The 25,746-nt window shown below is 41.2% G+C and overlaps 1 protein-coding gene across 3 annotated transcripts in view; it reads right to left on the bottom strand.

Annotated features, from left to right (window-relative positions):
• The window catches only part of TPRG1 (tumor protein p63 regulated 1), a 217,121-nt gene that overhangs the window by 124,480 nt on the left and 66,895 nt on the right, over window positions 1-25,746 (bottom strand). Inside the window, exon 1 of one of the 3 annotated variants that reach the window (XM_058730819.1) lies at window positions 17,594-17,835. The exons of the other annotated variants lie outside the window; for them this stretch is intronic. The gene's annotated coding sequence lies outside the window, so the exon portion shown is untranslated. Of the gene's footprint in view, window positions 1-17,593; window positions 17,836-25,746 lie in introns of those variants that run through there. 3 annotated transcript variants of the gene reach the window in all.

Raw genomic sequence — 25,746 nt, 5'->3', positions numbered from 1 at the left:
ATTCAAATCTCAGTGAATGAGATCACAGATATAGAGTTGCGCAAAGGCCAGAAAATTGCCTGACTTTCTCTTCTTGCCCAATACTATAGCTCTTGATTCTTCAGTATCTACTGAATTCTTTAGTTTGTTCCACTCCTATTGCCATGGCCTTAGTTCACCTCTTGCAGATCATTATAAATGTCCTCTAACTGGTCTACCTCTAATATTTCTCTCAAATTTATGCAGCATACAGCAGGAAGACTAATCTTTCTGAAATACAAATCAGATTGTGTCACTGGCCACTTACCCTTCAATGCATCTTCACTGTACTCCAAATAAAATATGAATTCCTGAGCATGGTAGGCATGATCTGAACTCCTACTAACCTGTGGAGGCTCATGTCTCACCAAGTCTCTTCCTTCCTTTTTCTTTCTCCATCTTCTTCTCCCATCTTCCTTGCCATACCACAGCACTCATAAACTATGCTTCAGCCATACTACTCTATCTTTAGACTTATAAACCCATTAAGCTCCTTCTCATTTCCTTTATTTGATAACTCCCATTGCCCTTCTTGTCTCAACTTAGAAAGCAGCTAGAGGCTTCCCTGACCAATCTTGTCTCATGAGTTGCATGCCTCTCCACTGTTTCCCCATGTAGACCACGTTTATCATTATGACAGTACTTATCACACCATATTACAGCTACCTGTTAATGTGCATGAACTTTCACATCCTTCTCACTAGTACATAAGATCCTTGACAATAGGGACAGGGTTTTCTTACTGCGATATGCTTAGCACCAAGCAGAGCACATAAAAAGCATTCAAGATGTATTAACTAAACAAATGGATCAGTAATAAATATCTGTATTCCAAGGAGCACCCATGATAGAAAATGCAAAGGAAGTTCAGCTTAGAAAGTGTCTTTTCTCAGATATGATGGAATCAGACCTGAAAAGGGAAGATTTGGAAGCCTTTATTCCAAATCAGTCTCAGATTTACTGGTTCCCATAAGCTTAACAGGAATGGCAATTTAGAAATGCAGTTTTCCCTATGCTCTTTAGCCACCATGATCTTTTATCAACCAGTTCTCTAGTGATTTCCTGTAATTGGTCTCCATGAGTAGACTGTGAGCTCTGTGAAGGAATGAACCATGCCCTCATTTGTCCTCTTGGATGCCCACAGGACACTTAGCCCTCTGTGCAGGACAGTGAGCTCAGTCACAGCAGATGACACATAAGACATCTGCGTGACCAGAGACAGAGCAAGGAGAAAGTCACTTCCACCTCAAACTACCCTGACAGTTAGGTAACAAACATAAGAACCTTTCCTGAGAGCACTTCTAGGGATGGAAGGAGTAGAGGAGAGCTTATCCTGAAACCAAAGGGCAGTATGTGAGAACAAACACTTGGAAGGGATGAGACAAGACCAGATAAAGGAGACTGCCATCTTAAAAATGAATACTGCTAACTTCTCATCTTGTTGGTCACCATAACTGAGGGACAGTCCATGTTTTAATAATGAAACGTGCATTGAGGTCCAATGCTGAATGCGAAACAAGACATCAAATGGGACAAAATAATTTAGCTACAAGAAATTGTTAGAGTATTATCATTCCAAGGCAACTCTGACCCAATTCCACTCCTCCTAGGTGAGAAAGTTAACACCTGGTACTCAGCTTGTTCTACAAGATGTCAAGAGGATCCAAGAAGTTCCAGAGAGCACCACCCAGAAAGAGAAAAGGCAAAAGAGCTAACGTAGAGCATTATTCTCCCATGTAAATAATGAAGGCCAGCATACAGGTATGGAGAAATGGGAACAGTTCTTTTTCAAGAGGGACAGTCAGACTCATTAGAAGATGATTTAAGAAAAGTGGATGATTCAGAATGCTAATGAATAAAAAGTTTAAAACCAGTTTGTATTAGCTTATTATAATTAGATAAGAGACACAAGTGAGGAACAATAGCATCTATCATAAAAGGCCTTTTCTCTTTCTGTATTTTAGTAAGAAAATAAAACAAAATATATTAAGTATCTAAGAAAATATATATCTATATATGTACATGAGTAAACTCTATGTCCAAATATTAGAAAGTAAAGATAAATGTATATTTATGTGTGGTCTGCTACATCCACTGTTGAAGCAATAAGCAGCATGACACAGAATAAATAGGAAATGCGCTGAGAAAATGAAAATGCTACAGGTGATATTCACATTTTCTTGGTTCTGTCAAGGTGTATCTCAAGGCTGACTTGCTGGGGAGGGATGCTCTTTGGTTTTGCTCGGCCTTTTGCAAATGTATGACTTCACTCACCAAGTGATGAAGTGGGGAGTAGGGACACAGACGAGGGAAAGACCAATCACAACAGTCATTAGTAGGTGTGGTCAACGATGCCATTTTCACATGTCAAGTGCACACATATATGTTGTAATAATACCTCTCAAGTTCTTTATCTGTTGAAAGCTGCATGCTGATGCCTGTCCTGCTTACTCTATGAGATTGTTTGTGAAGATCAAATAAAAACACTGTGAAAGTGTGGAGCGTATAATGGTGTGCCTTGATCTTGCATCTTTTGAAGAGCCATTAGTGTATTATCATAGAAGGAGGAGGGAGCAGTGAAATGATACCTGAGCAGGGCTTTTGGCAGCCCCCGAAAGATTCCAAAGGAACGTGACACTGGCCAAAGCTTTTGGGGAAAGCTGATTCCTACCTTGACGAAGGCAAAGCTACCGACAAAATGTGGAGAGTGATAGTGAGGAGAGGCAGTGTGTATAGACCAGGGATGTGCCAGATCTTCCCAGGAGGTGATTGTTCCAACTAGGCCAGGGGACTAGATAGAAAATGAAGCCCACAGGGCCAGATTTTGATGTTGATTCTGCCAGAGTCACCCATACACACGCTTCCTGTGTCAATTCCTGACTCTAGAGTATCCTTTAAGAATATCAAAACAGTGAAAGAACCTCTGTGGCTTATGTAACATGTCCTACTGTGAATGGAGAAATTCAAGTGAATGGATAAGTCTGACCACTCTTAGAGCATCTCTTTTGAGATAAATGTCACCAAAAGTGGGTTGGTGCACAATGTTACTGTTTTGCAGTATCTCTGCATCTAAGAACTTCAACTGTGACCCTTCATGGTGTTTGAAGAGTTTCCTGAAATGTCTGACATTCTCCAAAATACATTTCCTGTTAACCATGAGGGAAGTTCTATTTTCCCTTCTTAATGAACTGGGGACAATCTCTAGTACCCAGTACTATCCCTGTTAATATTATTTATCACTTCTTCTCTTGCATCCCACCAAAAATAGGCAACGTCAGGCTCTAATTGCCGTTAGTGTGTGATGTTGAAATTCTGTACAGAAATAGTAATTTTCCCACCAAAGCCTAGCCAGTGGATAAAATTATTAGAAAATGCTAGAGAGTAGCTGAAATCAACTCCCCCACTGGGAGTACCTGAATAGAATCTTCATTGTAGGAGGAAGCTTACATATGCTAGTTCAACATAACACAGGCCAGTATAGTCATCTCTAAGACTCTTACTTTGTTTCACTAATAATGTTATGTGCCTATAGATTTAGGTCACATGATAAACAAAGTGAGATTAACCTGTACATCATTAGAAGCTGTGCTGGTATATCTGAACAAGGAAATAAAGAGAGATATTATTTAAAATAACTGATATTTCTAGCTATATTTTAAACTCATCACCTTCCAGTGGCAATGCCAACCCCTTTTAAAAAATAACAATACTGTTTGATTCATAATTTATTTATGACAGCTAGTGTAGTTTAGATAGAATATTAGGTAGCTAATATAATATGTACTATATGTATTAATATGTACTATATATAATATATATATAATATATATTATAATACATATAATATAATATGTACTATATGTATTAATATGTACTATATATAATACATATAGTACATATTATATCAGCTACCTAATATTCTATCTAAACTCTCTAAACTATCTAAAATACAATAGAAAGATATCCAGGTATATTTTTTAAGACTATGATTAGGACAGAGCATGATCTTAGTTGTTATAAATATAAAATATAGATGTGCATAAAAGAAAGTTTATAAGGATATCTAGCAAAATGCTAATATTGGTTTTCTCTAAATAATGAGATTATAGATTTTTTTCCCTTAATTACATTTTCTAATTTTCTACAACAAGAATTTTTTAAGTGTATTTATTTATTTATTTTGAGAAGTGGGAAGAGGGGCAGAGAGGGAGAGAGAGAATCCCAAGCAGGCTCTGCACTATCAGCACAGAGCCCGATGGGGGGCTTAATCTCACAAACCATGAGATCATGACCTGAGCCAAAATCAAGTCAGACACTGAACCGACTGAGCCACCCAAACACCCCTACAACAAAAATATTTTTAAGAGGACAAAATGGGAAAAAAGGTATGAGTTCTAGCCAAAACATTTGAAAACTCGAGGTTTTTTAAGCACACACATTTTCATCACAGCCCTCTCATTCTCCAGCACCCACCATCAAAGATAAATTGTTTCATACAAAAAAATGCATTATAACTTGGCTCTCAGAAATTCTCTAAAAATTAAAGTCAGAAGAAGAATAAAATTCATACACAGATAGAGACTATTTTCTGTACACAGAGAGTTGGACTATTGGACAATGGCTTTTATCTGCCCAGTGATATGCAAAAGCTATATTCAGGAAGTAATATAATCTAAAGAATTGAGAGATGGAGAAAGATAGTATACCTCTTGGGCGAGTTTTATCACAAGAAGTTATGAAATCACTATGTAGGCCACAAGTTGCAAACTTGTTACAAAAAATCTATAAGGTAAAATGGTAGGGGAAACATTTGTCTTAGAGAGCTAGGTCCCTTGCACTTAAAATGAATAGCTCCTCTGAGAACAAAGCCCTTAGTTACAAATGTACAGGACAGAGTAATTTGGCAGAAGTTACAGGTTTCCAGCAAAAGGTCACAGCATGGGATGTGGAGCCGGAGAAAAGGTATCAGTCCCCTTGTGAGGAGTGGCCTTGGGGAGGAGCACGGAGAGGAGGCTGTTGAGGGGAGCCATTCCATACCAAACTGATCTTGACATAGATCACATTCAAAAACATTGGTCTGAAACAAACCAGCGTAAAATACTTTCCTTTTTATCCCTCCATTATACCAACAGATTTGGAGGTCATAATATAACTCATCTTTCTTTGAGAAGAGGTCAAGAGAAAATGCCTGGCCAAGGGGAATCCACATCCCAAAACACAGCCCTAAATTTCCTTCACACCTGCTAGTTTTTCAATGACTCTTCATGCTTCTCCCTGAAATGCATCCTCTCTCTTAGCAGAGATGACATCACTAATATGGTATCAAACAGGTTCTTCTTTTCTTTTCCTTTCATGCTTTTTATTCCCCTCAACTTTGGCAAAACTTTAGTTCTTGTTTGTTTTCAGTTGTTCAGCTTCAATCCTGTTTGGGAACTTGGCCAATCAGTAGGAGTGGCTAAGCTACACAACTTAGCTTCCTCCACCAGAGCCTGAAAGATGTCTTTGCTTTTGATTCAAGCACAACTTTTGTGGGGGATGTGTCGAAATCACTGACCCACAACTCAGAGGCACAAATGTTTGAAGAATTAATTAAGTCAATACTTCCACGAGACAATAGACAAGGAACCATAAAGACATAAATTGATTCATTTCATGTAATCAATTCCTGTATCAGGAAATAGACCGGCACAGTAGAGAAAACTTTGGAGTCAGACAACCCTGGGCTTCCATCCAGACTCCATAACTTGCCAGCTGCCTGAAGGTGGGTAGCAATTTAAGAATCCTTAGCCTCTATTTTCTTAAATGTGAAGTGGGTCCAACAGTTACCTTGCAGGACAGTATCTGAATTAGAAAAACTAATGGCTCTAAAGGCCTAGCAAGGTATCTCAACTATAGTAGAGTCTTAAAACATAGTTTAAAGGTTTGAGGAAAAGGAATCTAGAAGTCTAATGATCAATGGAATCTATGGTGGAGACATTTGAACAGTTGGGAACAGAGCATGAAGTAACTAATGATGGTGGGGAAAGCCTTATATGCTTTCATATAAGACTCAGACTGTAACTCTGAGTCCATTGTCTCAGGTGTGAGTCATCTCTTCTCTCCGGGCGTTGTTTTTTTCACATGTATAGGAGGGGACTGAACTACTTGGCCCCCATGTTCCTGACAGTTCTGTTAGTCTAAGACTACACACAGGCCTGATTTGGAGCCCCCATTCTAAATCCAAGTGGAGAGCTAAGAGGCCATTTTCAAAGCAGGTCAAATAGCAAAAATAACAAGGTTGGAATATATTTATTTTGATCACCTTTATCCCGGCACAAATCACAACTTTATAGTCCTTTACAGTCCTATTTATAGAGAATTACATCTTTAGGAGCACCAGGGATAAGAAATCAATAAGAAGAACAAGTTACGAGCTTGTGTTGGTTTTGGTTTTTAATTCAACAAGCAAGAAACACTGAATGGTGGGAACTTGAGAACTTCTTGCCGGGTTTCAGTAGTTGTTCCCTTCAACCAGTGAGGGTGTCACGTCAGAGAAGATGCCCTTGCTAGGCTGGGGCTTCCTCCTGCCCACCTGGCCCATTCAAGTTCAATTTCTCCTCCCACACCAGCCAACCATTATGTTGTGGGTCATGGTCTTTTCTCCACTCTCTGTGATGACCTACCTATAACTTCCTGGATCCCTTCACATTGTGAAAGCTTCCATTTAGAGCTTATCTCACTTAGAACAAAGGATTTCATCTTTGTCAGCTGACACACGATGACAATTCAAAGATGAATCAAAACTAGATCTTCTTGTGAAGTTTAGAGCCTCATAGAGAGGGTAATGATTTAAGCATTGATTCTAAGTTAGATAGGATTAAAATTAAAGGCATTTATGGTATCAAATATGTGTACACACCCATCATGGAATATAATGCAATCGTTAGAAGTCATATGTTTAAAACAGTGAAATGACATATAAAAATTTATGGAATAGGGACACTTGCGTGATTCATTCGGTCAAGCGGCTGACACTTGATTCCAGCTCAGGTTGTGATCTCATGGTCATGAGATCAAGCCCCACATCAGGTACTGTGCTGAGCATGGAGCCTGTTTTGGATTCTCTCTCTGCCCCCTCCCCTTTATTCCCTCAAAATAAATAAATAAACTTTAAAATAACTCACAGAATAATGTTGAGTTAAAAAGCAGAGTCCAAAGCTATATACAACCTATGTTTTTTTAAAAAAAAATTTAAATGTTATATTATTATTATTGTTATTGTTATTATTATTTTGAGTGAGAGAGAGAGAGAGAGACAGAGAGGGAATGGGAGAGGGGCAGAGAGAAAAAAACAGAATCTGAAGCAGGCTCCAGGCTCTGAGCTGTCAGCACAGAACCTGACATGGGGCTGTAACTCAAGAGCCATGAGTTCATGACCTGAGCCAAAGTTGGATGCTCAACTGACTGAGCCACCCAGGCGCCCCACTACAGTTTTATTTTTAAAACCTGAAATATATATAAATAAGCAAAGAAAAATACTAGAAATTAACATTGAACTGTTAAAATGAGCTTCTCTAGGAGGAGGAGGTTGTAAAAGATGTCACAGCATAAGCCTGTAGTCAAATATTAAATTGACATGAAAAGATATATTATTATGAAACAGAAGTTCAGATTATAAAATATTATATTAAAAAATCACCCACACATGTATTAGAAACACATGCACCAAAACGTTATGAATGATTATCTCTGTATGACTGGCTTATGGATGATTTTTACTTTCTTTTTACATTTTTCTAAATTTTCTAACTTTTTTTGCATTGAACATATATTATACTTAGGATTGAGGGAAGAAAAATGTGAAAAATAATGTCTCAAGATGTATATCAAGTAAATAAAAGTCAGAGTTATAGGGTTATGGGTCAAAAGGACTTTACTGAAATATAAAAGTAAACATCTAGGACCTCAGAAAACAGTGGGGAAAGAAAAAAGGTAATCGTACAAGAAATCTCATCAAAGGTAATGGTGACATAGGGACTCTTATATTTACTGAAATATAAGAGTAAACATCTAGGACCTCAGAAAACGGTGGGGAAAGAAAAGAGGTAATCGTACAAGAAATCTCATCAAAGGTAATGATGACATAGGGAGCTTGGAAGGGCTCCATCCTAGTCAGAGATCAGTATACCTGTGGGCTATGGAAATAGACTTGCTTCTAAAGTCCCTTTAATGGTTCCGCCCTACCTCTTTAAGGAAGCTTCGCTGGCTATCCAAACTCACTTGAGATATGGGTCTCGTCAACAAAATGAAGCATTACCAGCACCATAAGCTAAGTACTCCTTTCCCTCAGAGGCACTATAGGCTCCTCTAGGTTAGAAACCTTTGTGCTGCTTTGCATTCTACCCCAGTATCAACTCCCTATGCTCTCAAGAGAAGTATGCTTAATGAATGTTTATGGTATATACCACATGGGATATGGCAGTAGGACAAGGGCAGAGGAGCAAGGGGAAACTGAAGGTAATAAGACTAGCACTACCCAACACCCACATATGGCCTTGATGACAATGGTTCAAAGAGATTTTGATGACTTGACAATGTTCAAGTCACTGTATTGATAGAAGTTCATCTACAGGGACTGATGCTTATGATCATTTGGAACCACTGAACTCTTCTTATTATATTGCAGGTCATACACAAAAGCAAAGGAAGGAGAAGAAATCTTCCCCTAAGTCTACCATGCAGAGAAAATGAAAGTAGACAATTTGGAAACATATCCTTTAAGACTTCTACTTTTATCTGTAGATAGTATCTTTTCTTTTACTTCAAAAATGAAGACATGTTGTAAATATTGTTTCAAAAGCTGCCTTTTACACTTAAGATATGGAGTAATACATTGTACATACACACTTAATATATTGAGTATTGAGTATACTGTGTGCCAAACACTTGTCTTTAACTGCATTGGCTCATTTCAAGCTCACCACAGCCCTGTGGTCCAGGTATTAGAATTATCCTTTTTACAGGCTAGGACACTGAAACTCAGAAAGATTGAGGAATTTGCTCAGGGTCACACAGTTAGTAAGTGATAAGAGTTCTAAGTTGATCAAAGTTCTCTCAAACCTCAGGCCCTGTTTTGTACCACTATGCTAAACTACTCAGTTAATAAATAATTTCCTACAACAGGATATTACTGGCTGTGTAGGTTCTGTTATGCAATCACCTATATTTATTTGAGTCATGTGCTATTGTTTTTTATTCATGTTGCTGCTTTTTTACTTTGTTTTTTTTAATGACTATGATCCTCATAGGTAAAACTTTTCAAAACCCTTCCTTTTTTCAGAGTCTGAGAGTTTTGCACTCTAAGGTGTTCTGTATACGTGGCCAAACCCCTCCCAGAAACGTTGTATAATTTGTCTCTGTAGAATATGAAGCTCACTTGTATGGGAAATCTAAAACAACAACAACAACAACAAAACCCTAAAAGAAAAACAAAAAACCATGTTCACAGATGGAGATTGGTAGCTACCAGAGGTAGAGGTTGAAGGGTGGGTAAATCAGTGAAAAGGATCAAAGGTACAGATTTCTAGTTATAAAGTAAACAAACCATGGGGTTGTAATGTGCAGCATGGTGACTACAGTTAATAATACTTTATTGCATATCTGAAAGTTACTAAAAGATCTTAAAAGTTCTCATCACAAGAAAAAAATCTTGTAATTACGTATGCTGAAAGTCATTAACTAGACTCATTACAGTGGTCATTTCACAACATATACAAGTATTGAACCACTACATTGTGTACCAAAAACTAATATGTCAATTATACTTCAATAAAAATACAAAAAAAAACCCATATATCCAATTTTCCTGCATGTCAGGAGAGAACTTTGTAATTTAAAAAAATATATGTTTTGCAATTAATGGTTTCAATGAGTCCAATATTTGCTTTAACTTGCAATGCTTTACGGGTGAGATTGAAAGGTTCAGTGTGTCTGTGTATGTTTCGACAGTTTTATTAGCTTCACAGTTTTTGTCTTAACACAAAATTCTTCATTTTATTAAATACATTAATAATTAAACAAATGTTTATAATGTCAACAGATCTTAATTATTACACCAGCTCTACTGAAAGTTATAGGTGTATGTAATGATGGTGTAAAATTTTCAAAATAGACACATCGGTTAATAAAGGTTTGCGTATCCCTGACTACAGAATGAAATGAACCACACCAGCTGGCTTCAAACATTGTAGGTATGATTGCCTAACTCGGTAATTCTACATATAAGAATATCTTGAACATGGTACTCTATTTTTTTCCTGTGTGACATAGATTAATCTCCATAGTGGAACTGTACATAGTGCAAAATGTTTCACTTAATTAATTAATTTGAATGCATTTGGGGGACACTTCTCTATGCCAAGCACTGTGCTGGGGGAAACAGAGAAATGGAGACTAGAAGAAAACCTCCAAATACGATTTCTATTCTTAAGGATTAAATTGTCTATAAAAGAATCCGATCTGCCAATAGATAATTACAAGATGGCTGGATAATGACAGAGAGTAATCTGTGTAAAGTGCAAAGGAACATTCTAGGGGCGGTGCAGAGTCATGCTGAGCCATCTGGATATATATGGATCTAAGTGTTCTTACACAAAGCAAAACACTAAATAGCCACCAAGCACCCAGTATGACCCACCACTAAAAGGTAAGGGTTACATTTTACTCTAGGAGTTGCCTTTTGGTTCCATGAATGATGGGAAAGAACAGCTGCCACTGGGGAAGACAAACGCTATGCAAAGCTTTTTCTTCTAAACATGCATTTGCCAGGGCTGCATCAAATAATATGTGTTTCAATGGGTCCCTGCTTAGAGTACTAATGTCCCAGTTGGGACCCAGGTAGTGTTGAAGACCCAGATATATATGGTTGGAGCTCCGTGTAAAGAGGAATAACTTTGACCTTCAAGTGTATGACCTTCAAGTGGAAAGAAAGCAGCAGACAATATTAAGGATGTATGGTGTCAGTAAATAGATATAAATTCACTGTTAGAGGAAGAGATTGATATGAGAATCCATCCAAGATTGCAGGCATATGAAATTGCATTCTTATCCTCCAGCATGGTTCAACATGAAGTCCTGTGTTGACCACACCTGGAAGACTCTTTCCAAACATTACAAGTATGCACTGATACAGATGCTGAGCTCTTGTTTCCTCCCATGCCCCCAGACATCCTACATCTGGTATGACAGCACCTGCAGTTCAGGAGGCATTGCTGTGAAGTGTGAATTTCCTGGACTGTATGAAAGGTGTTTAAACAACTACAAAGCGAAAGTTTTGTAGAGCTTTCTAGAGAGTTCTAAGGCTATACATGATCTTTGAAATTATGTTTAGTATGAGGCAGTGGCAGAGAAGAGAACAATGAATTTGACTCGCAGAACTCAGATTTGAGTCCCATCTCTCAGCAGTGTGCTGTATGACTTTGGGCAGATGACTTCAACCCCCCAGCCTTATTTTCTTTCCCTGAAAAAATTGAAGATGATTACCCCTACTAAGACTACTTCACAGAGGTAGAATAAAGAAAATACTGTATGTGTATCAGTCAAGTTATAAGCTCTATAAAAGTACATTTCTATAATTCCCTCCCATCTTAAGGGGGAAAAAAAGCCTCCCTCTTTCCCCTCCATGTTGTGCCCATTCTCTCTGGATCCCTCTACCTATAAGCTCTTCGAAAAGAACGTCCTATATTCACCAGCTCCAATTTCTCTTATTCCATTCTCTCCTGATCCTACCCAGCCACACTGCTTGTTACGTGTTCAGATAACTAACATCATTTCTCTCCACCTCTCAGTAGCATCTGTGCCGTCTGACCACCCTCTTCTCCTCGAAAAGCTTCTGCACTTGGACCCCAGAGCACACGGTGCTCACCTAGTGTCGGCCCTCCACTCTGGCTGCCCCTTCTCCATTTTTTTCTTGGTTCCTGTGGAACCAGAGGAAAAAATAGAGGGTAGTGGGAATAGAAGGTGTGGTCTGCTCCAGGGTGCAGATGGTAATAGGGGTGCACTATCTATGGAAAATATAAATGAAAAATGCTTTTCATTATTACCATGTGCTAAGGGTTCTAAATAATTTCAGTGATAGAAACCTCTTCTCTGCTGACATAGAGCTGCTCCCGCCATGCCTTTTCCCTTTTGGTACACTGTTGACTGGACTCTCCTCACCTCCCTAACCCAAAACCTTGCAGCATCCAAATCAGCCACTCAATCAATCTCTCTCATTCTCTCTCTCTCTTTCTCTCTCTCTCTCTCTCTCTCTCTCTCTCTCTCTCTCTCTCTCTCTTTCATCTATACTAACTCCTTTGATGATCTCATTTAAAAAAATTTTTAATGTTTTTATTTATTTTTGAGACAGAGAGAGACCAAGCGTGTAGTGGAGGGGCAGAGAGAGAGGGAGACACAGAATCCAAAGCAGGCTCCAGGTTCTGAGCTGTCAGCACAGAGCCTGACACGGGGCTCGAACTCACGAACTGTGAGATCATGACCTGAGGTGAAGTCAGACGCTTAACCGACTGAGCCACTCAGGCAGCCCTGATGATCTCATTTAATTTCATTGTTGTAAATATCATGTGTATATTGATTACTTTCATTTCTTATCTTCAGCTCACATATACTCACTGAGTCCCAGATTGGTATATTAACTCACTACTCGACATCTCTAACTTAACCTGTCCAAAAGTAATCCAGTGTTCCTTCAAAACTCAGTGCTCTCTCATGGTCTTCTCCATCTCAGATATAAGGCCAGTGCTTTCTACGAGTTGCTCAGCAAAAGTCTTAGAGTCGTCCTTAGCTTCTTCCTGCCTCATTATTCCCCATTCAGTCAATCTCAACCACACAATTAAAACACATGTCATCTCCACCACTAGCAACTTGTCCAAGCTTCCACATCACTCATCTGGTTTATAACAGTTCCTCCTTAATGAATCTCCCTGCTTCTGCCCGCCTTTTCATCACACCACCCTCATCTATTCTCAACACCCAGACCAAGGGATCCCTTTGAAATGTAAGTCAAACCATGTCATTCCTCTGTCCGAATTCTGCAAATGGCTCCCATCATACTCAGAGTGAAAGTCAAAATCCTTATTGTGTCCTACTGGGCCTGCATTATTGTCGTCTCCATCCCCACTCCCACCATCATCTTTCTTACTTCATTTCCAAAGATTTTTCCACTGAGTTCACTGTGTGCATTTTTCTTTTAAGGGGCCAAGCAGACTGGCTCCACTTTCAGGACCTTTGCACTTCCTCTTCCAGACGTCTGGAATGCTGTTTCCTCAGTTATTTACATGGCTCATTCTCTTGTATCATTAGGATCTTCACTTAAGTAACAACTTATTTCTTCCTAAGCACCCTTTCCAAAATCTCAACTCTCCAAGACCTCCTTTCCCTATTTTTCCTCTATATCTCCTATATTGTCTATTTTACTGATTAATGTGTTTATTTTCCATCTGTCTCATTAGAAATGTAAGCTACTTGATGGCAGAGATTATTTCTCTCTTCATTGCTGAGTTTTTCCCAAATCCTAGAACATATATTCAATAAATAGTTTCAAATGAATGAAACTTGAAGAGATGTTTGTTTGGAACAGATATTCAATAAATAGCTTTAAAGGAATGAATTTTTTTCAGATACCTCATTTTGCTCTGTGTCATACCACCTACCTACTTCCCTTGAAGCCTGGGTCTTTGAGATAATTCTGAACCAATCTCACACACAACCATGCACATAAAATGAGAAAAGTTTGGTTAATTACACAAATACCTGTGGTATGTGCAGAAACATTGTTCTGGTGACGAGTGGAATCCTTTACAAAACTAAAACCTTCCCTTCAACCCATCAGGAATGCTGTAAGCCAGAGTAAAACATTCACATATTTGTGGAATTCTCCAGCAGTGTTTTAATGGAAGAGTGTAGGGCTAGGACATCCAAGAATTTTCTATAACTATTCCTTAGGATGTGACTGCTTCCCAGACCAAAGGAAAAAGTCTATCAACTAAAAATAATGCTCCACATCCCACAAGTTAAGAACTTATGCAACATCACTTTCCTAACTTTCAGATAACCCAGAGGAATAAACTTGCTTTACAAAAAGAAAAGAAAGAAAAATCTTAACCATGTTTTTTTGGTCCAAATATTCCTTACAAGTTTCTCAACGAGTATTTTTTAAAATTTCATCCATTTTTCTAATCATTCTGTATATTACTACTTTGCCTCTCTCCCTAAGCATCTGATACTGTCCATTGTGTTTAGAAGCACTCAATTCTGTTTTTACCCCTTAATTCTTTTGAAAAACTTAAAATTAAGGTTAGTGATACCTACACAAATGTTCTGTCCTGCCAAATTATAGATTTTGATAGCCATGAACTGGGATTAAATGTCTGGTCAATAGTTGCTTTGTTCCTCAAATCCATCGTGTTGTGTCTGACCTTAATTAAGCCCGTAGCCTGTCACTTCGCACCCAAGATCTGGTGCAGACCCACATTTCTAGTCTCGATTCCCCCAGGCCCACTGGGGCTATATATAGCTACAACAAATGTGCGTGCACTCTCTTTCTCTAGCTCTCTCTCTCTCTCGTACAGATAGTATCTTTTCAGAGAGCACTGACTTATGAGTTTGCTTTAATTTTTCTTTTACTAGAAACTCTTCCCACCTCTATCTGTCCAAAGCCCACGGCAAATGCCATTTCCTCCTTCTAACCATCCTGATGGCAGCCTACAGTTTCCATGAATATCTCTTTACTCAGTGAAACCAACAACATTGGCTTTCTTCTTCTTGCAGATTTATGATATCTTGCATTATGGTTATTTATGTGAACACTTCCATTATTAGTAAGCCCCTTTGGGGAAGTTTCATTGCTCTTCACCCCTAAGTCCCCCAGCCTAGGGCGATATACACCATAAGTGATCAAGAAGTGATTATTTTATTAGTTAATGGATTATAGAAAACATACTATTGGGCTAGTTTCCAGAATTTCAGCAATTTGCTCTGTATTCTTTGGGAATGCGGGGCATTGTGGTGCATTCTATGTGTTATCATACATCATAATTTCTTTTCTTATGTTTATGACATTGATCTATTGAGTAAAGAGTATTACCCTGCACTTGTCAATTTTTCTCTTATAGGCACCTGGAGGTTATGCTGGAACTGTGTCAGGTAGTTGAATACTTAAGCTCTTAAGTCACTGAGCTTCGACATCTGGCTTAATATCCTGGGTAGGTATGAGGGCCAATGGCATGATCTGCTGAAGTCATCATTTCTCTTCCTACCTCTCAAATAACAAGAGGCTAGGGCCAAAGAATTAATTTCACCTCTTCCCTGGTGACATTGATCTGTGGTCTGGCCTATCATTATGCGGAACTAGGTTTCCCTTGAAACAGAATGATTTGAGCACATGACAGACTGGAAGAGACCAGCATTGACAAATGCAAATCCTGATAGCTGAAATCAGGTCCCACAGGGATGTGGAGAATTGGAGAATACATGCTTCATCTACAAGAAACACATGTTGCCCAGACCCTGCCGATGTGTTTTCCCCACGTGAGTATGTGGACCCCTATAACCAGACCTTCTGATCTTTCTGAAAAAAAAAAAAAAATTTTCAGATATATCAATCTGAATTTTTACAAGGAATTTCCTGGATGTTAAATATTTACAACTGGTTCAATTTTGTTTACCACCGTACCACAAACAAAACACAGCCAAATGCTGGGCCCACCTGTGAGCACTGGTCTTCAGCCTGCGGACTGAAAGAACTCTAAGGCTCAACCCTACCATTAGATTCTACAATTCTGATTTAAAGATCAACCGGCATTACAACCATCTGAACGGAGTGACACCTCTTTAGAAGGATCAATGATCTTTAGAAGATACAAAGACCTAGACTGGCTGAAGAGAAAGAAGATCCCACCCATACTTGCAAATCTCCTAATCTTACACCTAAGAAGAAGTTCCAGAACTTGGCTGAAAGAAAGATTCCACAAGAACCAAGTTAATAAGGAGAGAGTCTTCTCTAGACAAGTCCCCTACTTTACAGGGCATTATATTTCCCCTGAATGCTAAAGGACAAAGCACTCTAAAACTTTTAACTGAAAGACATCGTAAAGGACATCTGGGTATAATCCCCAAAATGATACAGCTCCTGCTTCTGCTGTGGGATGCCCTGCACCATTCCCTATGCATCATGGGCAGTGAGAAGGTAGGAACATGCATTTGACTGACAGCTTTAATGATCACTGGCTGTGTGGCCTTGGGCACATCGTGATATCTTCCTGGGGCTTCGGTTTCTCTATTTTGAATAAGGTAATTGATTAAATGATTTCTTCAAGACCCTTACAGCCAGACAAACATTAAGAATATATAGAAATCGGCCAGAGATGGTGGAGCTATGCAACCCACCGCATTGGGATGGGCTCATGGGGGTGAATATTAGCACTGTCATAACAAACTCAAACAGACACACACATGCGCGCACACACACACACACACACACACACACACACGAAACATTTCCTTCCACAACTAAGAATGATACAACCTTTTGAGCATGAAGGGAAAATTATAGCTAAAATTAGCAGCTTAAAAAATAAACTACATAATCACTGAAGATGAGATTTTCTTAAAACTATAGAACAATGAGATATAATGATAGCTGTCATAAGAGAGGAAATTGCAGGAGTCAATTTGAAAGGATTTGGGGGTGTTTCTCCCCCGTCGAGATCTGTTTTTCCACATACCACAGGAAGACTGAAAAGCTAAATATTTCCCTAGGGCTTTTGTGAGCTGCGTCTCATAATGCTCCTGCTGACATTAGGAGAGTGTCATCCAGCCCCAGATGCAAGCCTTCTTTCTCATACAGAGAGCTAGGACAAGTTTCAGGCCGTATGGAACCATTTTCCACATCTGCATGTCACTTTCAAGTTTGCGAGGCCTCTTTACATACATATTCTTATTTGTTCTCTAGAAATAGTCCCTATTTGGGGAAGCCTATGTTTCATTATAAAATCTGTCTCCGATGAGTCCAAAAATACCCCTCCCAACCCGCCTGCAAGGAAATAACACCTTTTGTTTGTCGTTTGACAGTTCAGGAAGCCCTTTCACTTGTCTTGGCTTTTTGAGATAAGGTATGACCTGCTGGGTGGTACAGAAGAGGGAGAGAGAAGGAGGAATCAAATCTAATCTTGGCCTTAGCCTGCTGATCATACTTGAACAAATCACTTCAATTCACTAAGCCTCAGTTCACTAAGCCACTGAATAGAGAAAATTATACCTATCCTACTGCTCTTATAAGGCAGTTGAGGTCAAAATCAATATATAGATAAGTATGTCAAGTGATTTTATAGGCTGAAAAACGTTGGTCTACAAACCTCATCAACCCTGGGCAGTAAGGACAAATGGAGGACTTTCCAATGGTCGTGGAAAACTACAAGTCTACGTGGAACTGCAAGTCAGTGGTAGAGGTGACCAGAAACCCAAGCCAGGGGGCAGGAGAAATAGATTCATAGAGAGAAACCCCATTTCTTTGCACCAGGGACAAGCCACCTGGCCTTACCTGTCTAGGCTGTGGTTGGTTCTCAGTGCTTTTCTTTCTTTTCTTGGATGAAGAGGGTCAGACCGTAGATAGCGGCCACTGAAAGTGTAGTTGGTTCAGATGAAGCCTAACATGAGGGTGCCCTTGTGTTGCCACCCCCCAGTCTGAGCCCTGCCTCACCAAGTGGGCTGAGAGTTACGTGCTCAGCCTCAAACAAAGGGGCAAATGAAAGGATTGAGGATGTTTACAGGGTGGAACTCAACCTGTCAGAGACAGGTTTGTGGGTGGGGCCTTTCTTGTTCTACGGTGACACACCTCTCTCTCTCTCTCTCTCTGTCATCCCATTCTTTAAGAAGTCCTGGGTTGTGCTGCCAACTTCCTCTTTGACTGAAATCTTCTGATGGGGTAAGCAGGAACAGCTTCCTGTCCATTCCCCCATGACATCTGTATGCTCCCATTTAGCTGTAAGGAAGCATAAGCCTGAAGCCTTTGCTCCTATTATTAGTATTTTATGATGGACTTGATTTGTTGGCTATTTGTGATTTTGAGCATTGTTACTACTTTTGCCTCGGAAATGTAGAGGACATATAGAGCACTGTATCCCCATGAGAGCAAACACAAACACGTGTGCATGCAGAGTCTCTGGTCAGTGTTTCTTTTACGGTATTTGCCCCATGACACTGTTTTCCATTTAAGTGTATGTCCCTCTCATTAGACTGTGGGCCGCTTGAGGGCAATGACCACATCTTTATCTTCCCCTATATTCCCCATACTGTTCAGTGTGTAGCAAGTACTAAATACATGTTGAATGAATGATGATCAAAGAATATCTATTTAATGAATCCTATCTGCCATTTAATGGCTTTGCAACCTATGGCAAGTCGTATGTTTACCATTCTGACCTGATCTCTTTGGTCATCTGTAAATTGAGAATATCATTCCTCCTTCAGAGATGCTGCATTTGAACGGAAGCATTTGAGAATGAACTTAGGATAGGAATTGACATAGTAACAACTATAAGAAAATGTCATTGAATCATAATGAATCGATCTCAAAACCCAGATAAGACTTTTCTACATAGAGAGTCAATATAAAGTATGAGCAGTGAAAAGACATCATGTGTCCACCTGTCTTTTTACAGGCCTTCACCATGTCGAGGACATAACTTAGGTCTTCATTCAACAAGTAGTTAAATGAGCAACCATCTTGGCCATTGTCAGTTCTCCGTGTAGACAAGCATAGAAAAATGAACTAGACCCAGTCTCTGGCATAAAAAGCTCATTAAAATAAAATGGGTAGAAAACGATGGGCACCTCAGCACCACGAATGGGATCCGAACAAGTGCTGAGGGAATCCAGAGGAGGGAGCAATCCAGGAAGGCTTCACAGAGGAGGAGGCAGCCTTAGATCTGGGCTGTTAGGAGAGCTGGCATTGGACAAACGCAGATGGCAGAGCTGGATACAGATGTTAACTGTGAGATGGAATGAGCCATCCCTGATCTAACTGATCTATGCCCTCCTTACATGCCACCCCATGATGAAGAGAGAGCTTCACATAAGTAGTATCTAGGTCACTCCACTTATACACCACAAAACTGCAGGGCAATTAGAAGTAATTGCAAGACTAATATTGTTACCATCTAGCACCAGATGGGGGCAAAGGAGAAGGAGTCTGAGAGATGTGATCCCAGCCCGGGACCAACCCATGCATTGCTGTTTGAAGCATGTTGTTTTAAAGGGCAAGAGGCTCTGAAAAGACATCTGTGTCCATGTGGCAACTGTCTAATCATCACCAGGCTTCCAGCGGCCATGGGATGCTTCTCTCAACTTGTGCTACGCTCCTGTGACTCTCTACCCAGCCATAACTGGGGCCGCAACAGTACAGCCAGGAGGGTCACAGCAGTTGGAAGAATGTCACACAGAAAACCTGGGCTCTGGGCCCTTGTCACCACTCCCTGGAATCAATTGGCAAGTAGCTCAGACTTTCTCGGTCCTCCGTTGCCTCTTCTGTGCAATGGGAATTATAACACAGACCTCCACCTGCCTGCCCGGGCGGTCAAGGAAGAAAATGAGATTCTGGAGGTGAGATGAGCTTTGTCAATGTTAAGTCCTGGCATGACTGTGCAGCACTGTTATGACAGGACATATGACATCATGTGAGATTCACTTCACAGCTACCATCTTCACTCATAGCAAAGGCTGCGGACGGGTCTCCTGGTGGATGACATGGTCCACAGCCAAGGATCAGGGAATCACAGAACCATTTTGCAGGATACGCACCTAGAGATCATTTCTCTTGGTGTCTTGTCCCTCCTCTCTCTTCTGTGACAGCCTTACAATTTATTCTATTTCCCTTTCCTTCAATCCTGCTGTCACTGCCAGAGAATGTAAGCTGTTGCTAATTTGGGTTAGGAAACGCTGGTTTATTAGATCTCCCTTCCTGCCATTTTTCAGATGGGGCAGGGTGATACTGATGACCACCCAGCTGCCCTCTCCCTGACCTCAGCAGGGCCACTCTCTTACATCCACGTCTGTGGTGGCAGATGGGTAGGAGAAAGCACAGGTAAGCACAGATCATCCTCAGGCCCTAACCAGGACCACCGCACGCCCCCTCATGCAGAGAAGGATTGGTATGTAGACATGCACCCTGGACGCTTCATAAATTCTGTCTTTAAGAATCCCATGTCCCTGCTCCCATCTCTGTTCCCTCCCCAGGAGTCTTCTGGGAAAGAGGAGCACAGGGATAAAGAACAGGCACTAGCAGTCATTGTTGAAGCAAACAGGAACCGGCAGGCAGGTTATCCACCGAGAAATGAGGCAGTACGAGTTTCTTCTTCTCTTGAGTCCCACAGTACATCATAAGCATTACACATCACTGTGACTAGTCTTCTCCCATGATCCATATCTGTCTGCTGTCTCTAAAGGTAGGCGCCATGTCTTAAACATTCTTTGTAGGATCTGGCACAGGACAGTGGCAATAGAGGTGCTCAAGAGACGTCAGATGGATGGATGGATGGATGGATGGATGGATGGATGGATGGATGGACGGACGGACTGGTGGATGGACTGGTGGATGGATGGACTGGTGGATGGACGGACAGACAGACAGGCAAATGCATGACTGTATGCACCACTCTGCTCCCCTGTGTGGCCCTACAAGGCCTGGCCACCACAGAGACGATAAAGTAGGAGGAGAATCGCTATACTCCCCTGTGATTTTGACAGGGGACTAAATTCAGCCCAAAGCATCTTTCTTCCTCTCTCTATTTACTCTGGACAATCTGTCCCTTATCAGATGAGCTCAAGGCTGGTTGGAAATATGTGTATTTTATTTGACAATATCTTCTTCCAGTTTTGTTTTGCTGCGCAGACATTTGTCTGTTTTGCTGTATGTTGTGCATCAGATAGGATTCAGACAAATTGCTTTGGCTTTCTAAACTGTTTTGTTTTCTCCATTCAGTTATCATTGATCTCATTTCCCTTCCTGCATCTCACTCTTCTTCCCCAATTCCAACTTAACTCACAGTGAGAGAGAACAATTCCACTTTTACTCAGCTCCATCGAGGGCTAGATAGGCCACAGAAGTTACAAGGCCCAAGATTTAGTACCCAGGCATAACCCACACGCATGACATTCTGTGGGTCACCTTTCCAATTTGGCCCACTTCTCCTTCACAAAATAAAGCCCGCTCTTGATTGCCACAGAATCAAAGTGGAATAGCTTCAAACCCTCTGGGCACCAAGTGGCACTCACATGTGCCATGTTTTCACATTTGGCGCCGCTGGGAAAGATGTCTCATCATTTTTAGCTTTGGTTCAAGGCAATGGGCTGGTGTCTGTTGGCCTAGTGAAGGCCCACTTCACTCTCCATCCCAATCCCCATCCCACTCCTGATCCATCTCCCACCCGAGGCGGCTTCCTGGGCAAACAACCCACGCGGTGTCCCAGAGCCCTGTAGATAAAAGGGCCCCTGCTTGCCTGTGTTCTGCTGTCACCACATTGAAATTAACTCTTAAACAGAGCCCTGCATTTTCATTTTGCACTGAGGCTTGCAAGCCGTGCGGCCAGTCTTACAAACCCAATCCCCCAGAGCAATATAGAAGGAAGAGCATCACGAAGAAGAGGATAACAGAGCAGCTTGGCCAGCCGCTGGTGGTGGAGCAAAGGGCTCCCCACATGGCAGAGACCAGCCACGGGATGCCCTGCATTATAAACATTTAACAAGAGAAAGGGCAATGTGTGTGTGTGTGGGGTGGGGGTGGGGGGGGGACATGAAACTGCCACAGGCCCCACCCCGATCAACCTTCCCCACCTTGCATGGATTGGAGGCCTGACTCACGCCCAAGGTGTGGCTCACCATTCCTGCTAAGCACACGGGGCTCCTCCCTACTCATGGAGTCCAGGAACAAGTGTGGGTTGCCCTGGAGTCAGTGTGGAAACCATCCAGTCACCACTTGATATCACAGAGCTACATGAAGTTTCAGAGCAGACGTCAGGCAGCCAGCACAGGCCACCCTTTATCAGTGAAATAATCCCCTCCAGGTTCAAGAACAGACCAACCCATGTTCACACTGGGAGTCTGTTTCCCATTCTGGTCTCAGCATTAATTCTGTTTTGAATTACTTCCCTTTTCTAGACCATTGGAATCCACAGAGGCAGAACCTACTTCTCTGTCACACAGGTGACACAATCCCACACCCGGGACAGCAACCAGCAGATTCTGATGCTCAACATATATTGGTCAAATTAAATTGAGGATGGCCCTGATATCTTAAAACTGCAGTACAAGGAAGCTCCTACCACTGGCTCTTCTCTCCCATCCAAAATTCTTCTAATAGCCTGAATCAGGTCATATGTCTCAGTAGAGAAGAAATCAGAGGAAGGAGGCAAAACTTAACGTGTAAATAAAGAGCCTATCGTAAACTACATGCAAGTAAGACAAGCTTTTGGAACACTGAGACTCCAAGGGAAGCATGAAGGTCACTAGTTAGGAGGAAATGAATTACACGCCTATGTTGGTTTGGAGAGTCATTTCCGAGTGCTAGTTCACCAACTGTCTAGATGGACTTGGGAGAGTTTCCTTCCCTGGACTTTGGCTTGCTGGTCAACAACGTGAGGAGGACTGGATGTGCTCAGAGTGAGGTCCCTTCCAGGGCTGGCATTCTGTGCTTCTAAGAACCAAACTGTTATCAACTCCATTTCAGTGTCATGACTTAAGAACTGGTTTTTAGGGTAGGATTGTATTCTAGAACCCAAGTTGGCCTGACAAAATAACAAAAGTGACAAAAAATGCAGTTCAAGGAGTTGAGTTCTGACCACAAAAGGTGACCCAGAGAGGAAGCTGCTAGAGAATTCTTCTGATGCCAGATAGAGGGGGTTACAGCCCAGGTGACAGAGACACATTGGGATGGGGGGACTAGGCATCGAAGGAGGGGCCCTGGAGCAGTAGGGCCCCTGCTCCCAAGTGATGTGATTTAGACTGAGTCCTGCCAAGAAGCACAGCCACTTGAATAGTTGTGCTGCTCTGATGGGATATGTGATGAATGGGGGGTGGTAGGCTGCAGACCAAGGCCATCTTACTGAGGGTCTTGAATACTAGGCCAGGAAGTTCATACTTTATTTTCATCATCATTATGTGTTGGGGACCCTGTTGAGTCTTGACATTTGAGGAGTTCCTGTGAGCTGTGAACAGAATGCAAGCAGACAGACTCAGATGTTGCCCAAATCACATGGGAAAGGGGATGGAGTGTTCCTTTGGCCTGTCAACCCCTGCCCCAGTCACATTCCTGAGACATCATAATTTGCACACAGGTAACACTCTGTGACCATCTGAACCAAAGCCGGCCCCGCAGTTTGGGCTTCATAACTCCAGACTCAGCCTGGCCCCTTATGCCAAGGAATCCTTTGGTGCAAGACCCAGGAAACACAGCCCGAAGGCAACATTTGATGTGCAGACAGTTCCTGGACCACCTGCCTGAGAACCTGTGGTAAAAAGTGCATATTCCCTAGCCTCATTCTCAATTTACTAGATTCAAACCCCTAAAGGAGGGTCCAGGAATCCTCATGTTAAGAAGTCCTGTTGTGAGGCAGGGGCAGGGGGTATGCTGGGGTGGCTCAGTCGGTTGAGCATCCTACTGTTGATTTCAGCTCAGGTCATGAACTCATGATTCGTGGGTTTGAGCTAGTGTTGGACTCTACTGACAGTGTGATAGATAGATGATGATAGATAGATAGATAGATAGATAGATAGATAGATAGATAGATCCTGCTGGGTGACTGGTATGCACATAAAAGGTTGAGAACTAGAGTGTTTCACTTTGTCAAACTACTGACAGAGAACTCCAATGTGAAACAGGTACACAAAAACCCAGGGGCAGGAGCTTGTGGGATGAATCAGTTTCCAATACACAGAAGTCATGGTGAAACTGTGACTGGAACATCGGGTGGTAGGGCAAGTAGAGCATGTGATAAAGTCAGAGGACGGACAGTTGTATGTAAGTGACCCACAAGCCCTTTATTTCTGCCTTGCTTCTGATGATAGGACATGAGAGTTCTTAGGTGGAGTTTCATGAAGGGCATCCACACTTCCAGGGAGGCTCTCTGCCATGTGAAGGGTGTGGGGCCAGTGAGGACAAGCCCCTGCTCCCTAGAGTTTTCTTCCAGCACGTTTGGGACCCCAGGTGACGTGGGAACTGCACAGGGAACAACATGCCATATCCGTTTTCAGAGGGCGTCAACACCCTCCTTCCCACACCTGCTGTTCCCAAATATCACAACCTGATTTTTTTTCTCCAACCTCCTGTCTTGATAATGATTAAATATTCATGGATTGCGGTGATGCCAGCATACTTTGGGAAATTTCAGATACCTTTTTTTAAACAGAAGCTTCTTTTTTCTTTCAGATGATCCCACTTTTGAAGAGAGGGAAAAAGAATGACAAATTGCAAGTGACTCAAAAAGTAGAAACTGACAAAAAAGCTAGTAACGTCCTAAGTTTTTCGATAGTGTTTCCAGCCCAAAGTATCCCACTTTAGGAGAAATGAAGCACAGAATTTAGAAAACAGAGATGCCGAAGAGCAATCGTTCATATTGCAAAAGAACAGGGTCATTTACATAGCAGGGTCCATTTTATCATTTCATTTTAGCACAGGGTCCATTTACATAGCAGAGTCCCTAGTTCTGTGTAAAATACAAGCAAATTTGCATATATCTGTATTATTTATTTATTATGCAAAAAGATGGTCACCACCAAGTTGCCCCTTGAGCTACCAGGAAGGACAGGCTGATCCCCAGGTAGAGCGAGTGGGCATGCATGCCAATTCAACCAGAGAAATTCCACTGCTACCTGGGTATCCATTAGAGGTTCCCGGAACTTTTAATTTTTACAAAGTTGTGGGGAGGGGCCAGTAATACACACAGAGACCTCGTTCCTTAAGTTGGCATTTCCAAAAACTAAGACACATCGAGGGACGACTGCCCTGAAGTCATATACTACATTTTAGTTTCAGAGTAGCTATTTCCCTTTTCACTATACTTTGTTACTGCACAGAAATCTTCCACGTTTATTAGAGTAGCCTGTTTATCTCGTAGAACTGTTATGGCTTAAACCTAAAACCAATAATTTGTTAAAATAGCCAGAACAACTGGTGATGAAGTTATTTCCCTTTCCACTGTAGTTTGTTACCCCATAGAAATCTTCTACATTTATTAGAGTAGCTTGTTTATCTCCTAGAAATATTATGGCTTAAACCTAAAACCAGTAATTCGTTAAAATAACCAGAACAACGGGTGACGAACTCGTACACTGAAGGTAAGATGTGAACTCTTGGCTTCCTAAGCAAGTCTGACATTCTTAAAGGTCTCCAGATCAGCTGAATAATGTCAGTATTGATCACAGTTCTGTCTTGAACTCACAACACAGATAACTTGGGCCAGCACATTCCAAAATTTCACTTAAAATACCAACTAAAGCAAGGCGTTATCAAGTTGAATCAATGCCTCAGTGAGAATTAGTCATTCAGAGGAAAAAAACCTAAGAACCTGATGTTGGATCAGTTTGTGTCCTATATTTATTTATTTCTAATTATTTAACAGATACCTATGTAGTGCTTAACTATGTGCCAGAAACTGCAATTAAAGCCTCACAAATATTAATCATATAACCCCCCCAACAACC

The sequence above is a fragment of the Neofelis nebulosa genome, chromosome 5 (genome assembly GCF_028018385.1).
Source record: "Neofelis nebulosa isolate mNeoNeb1 chromosome 5, mNeoNeb1.pri, whole genome shotgun sequence".
NCBI classification, from domain to species: domain Eukaryota; kingdom Metazoa; phylum Chordata; class Mammalia; order Carnivora; family Felidae; genus Neofelis; species Neofelis nebulosa.
Note: the sequence above shows the minus strand (reverse complement) of the source record. Positions and strands in the feature narration are given on the sequence as shown.